Here is a 2,614-nt window from a genome sequence, read left to right on the forward strand (position 1 = left end):
AAGAAATAAGTTTTAAAGTGGCACTGTAAACTTGAACTTAACGAATGAGAACTTGCAGGCAGTGTTGTCGAGCAGACAGTTCCCAGCCTAGTGCCCCGATACCTGGGGTCTATTCCCATGTCTCCCACGGTCCAGCTGTGTGACCTTGGGCAAATCACTTCCTCTCTCTATGCCTGTTTCCTCTCCCGTCTCTTGTCTGTGTAGCTTGTAAGCTCTTCTTATGAGTTGGTACAGTACTTGATCTCAATTGGGGCCTAAGTGCTACTTAATACAAACACCACCAAACGACAACTAAATTCCAATTTCTATAGAATAATGTAGCATTGATCATATCACATCAAGCCACTGGGCTACCTAGCCCACCATTCTGACTCTGACACTGGCTAGTATCAGCTGCTTCAGAAAAAGATACAAGAAACACAAGTGGACAATTATGGAATATCTTCACCATAGGGGAAGTTTCCTCCTAATTCCCACTGGTTTAAACTTTAGCACTCAATATATTAAAGGAGATTTTAAAAAATTTCCTTCAAAAAAAAAAGATCAAGCGTTTTTCTGCTTCCTTGTCAATATTTATTTATAAGTCTTCTCAGCAAATCAAACCGACTCTGAGGTGTAATCAATAGAAGTGATGATGCACAAAGTAAACAGGCTGAAAACCTTCCCCCCAGAGAAATTACTGGTTTTTGCCAAGATGGATAAAAATCAATGATTTTTTTTTTAATCAGTTTTTATTTAAAATCGGATTTTTTTGATAAAATGCTTTTTGAGGAAAAAAGCTATCTAAAGATACTTTTAAATTAAGATATCTTTGCGCTAGAATGTACCTCATCATCGAATAGGAATTATTAATTCTAATTCTATAATATGAGACAATATATTCATGTAATGTTTAAGAAAAGTTTTGTAAATGAGTTCCAATAGTTCATGGATTAGGGACCCAATCTTATGGGGTTCCACAGGCTTCTGTATAGATTATTTAGGTTAATCTTTTTATCGACCAATGGGACTCAGTGCTCAGTCTAGAAGATACCATCAGAGATGCTTAGTTTTGCAGTTCTCAGACTGTGGATTTGTGTCTCCAGAGGTAATATGCTCGTTAACAGCAAAAATGGTTTAAAATAAATAAATAGAGGTGAGAAAAAAAGACCTCAACAATATTGTCCCTCTGCAAATTTGTGTACACAGAGTCAATCCCTTACTCCTCTCTAAAAGTGCAAAGTTTAAAAAAGGTCAATGACTAGAAGATTGTTGGGGGTGGAACAGATCTGGACAAGGAGAAGAAGTTTGGAGATAAATGTGAGAAGCGAGGGACATATGCTTGTTTTGTTAAAATATTATGTGTGTGCTGTTGGAGAAAAAATTCAGAACACTTAATGTTGTTGTTTAGTTAAATAAAACAATTTAAATGTGATGTACTCCTCCTTCGGCATGGGAAGAAAATCCTCCAAATATTAATGATTAACCTGTTGAATTGGAGATAGTTCACTTCAATTACCTTTGACAAATGAAATAACCAAACAATCATTCATTTTCTGATATAGCTGTAAAACTAATCTGAAAAGTTTTCAAAATAAATCAGTTTAAAAAATGTATAGTGTGTACCTTCTAAAAATGAAATCTACATCTATCTCTGAGTTGCGAAGAATATGTATTAAGGTTATAACAAGAATGCACTTTTATGTAGAAAACCATGATTAAATCAAGTCTTCCTGACTAGTGATTTAAATCATGATTTAAATCAATTTGATTTAAATCAAAGCCACTCTGGTTTTTGGTAACTTCTTCCAGCTGCAATGGTCATAGTAGGTATAAGATTTTTAGACAGAAATGTGATTTTTCAAGTTAACGGTATCCCTTCAAGTATTGCTCCCAAGATTCAGTATATGCCATTCACGTCAGTCTCCTAAGGAGCACCCGTAATAAAAGAGGGATTCCAGTGGCTTTTGGGGAGTCCATGGAAAGACTCCCATTGTCTTTATTTCAGGCCAATTATGAGATGGGTTGGAGAGCAGGGGAAGTCAATAGGGAATTCTCATTTACAGGATACTCAGATTAGGAAGGTTAAAGGTGAGGCAGCACCATTCCGTCCAGATCCCACAATGGCTCTGTCCTGCAGCTGACCTGATCAGCTCTTAAAATGCCACATGAATATTGTGCTTTTCATCCCAAGTGCTTTGAAAACTATACACAGGAGTGAGTGCTGTGACCTCTGAGCTGAACCTCACCTGCCGCCCACTACTGCAGAATCCCACCGCACAAACAGTTTAAGAGAGGAAGTGAAGAACACAGTATCCACTTAAAACTGCTGGGAAACTTTAAAGAGGCAACTTAGAATCCAAATTGGCATTTGGCCAGGACAATGGGTTCAACCTCCTAATTCACTGCAGAAAGTAAAATGGAACCTACGGTCAAGAGCAGCCAGGTTTTACGTCTCATCCAAAAGACCTCCAGCCCCACAGAGGCCTAGAGTTGGGCAAAAAAAAAATAAATAAATAAATAAATTGTTTTTAAAAGGTAATAATTGCAAAATGGTTTTTGAACAAAACAAGAAATTGGAAAGAGTGGAAAATTTCTACCAACGAAAAAAAGCAAACAAACTACCCAAACACCA

This window comes from Natator depressus, chromosome 6 (assembly GCF_965152275.1).
Source record: "Natator depressus isolate rNatDep1 chromosome 6, rNatDep2.hap1, whole genome shotgun sequence".
Classification (NCBI taxonomy): Eukaryota; Metazoa; Chordata; order Testudines; family Cheloniidae; genus Natator; species Natator depressus.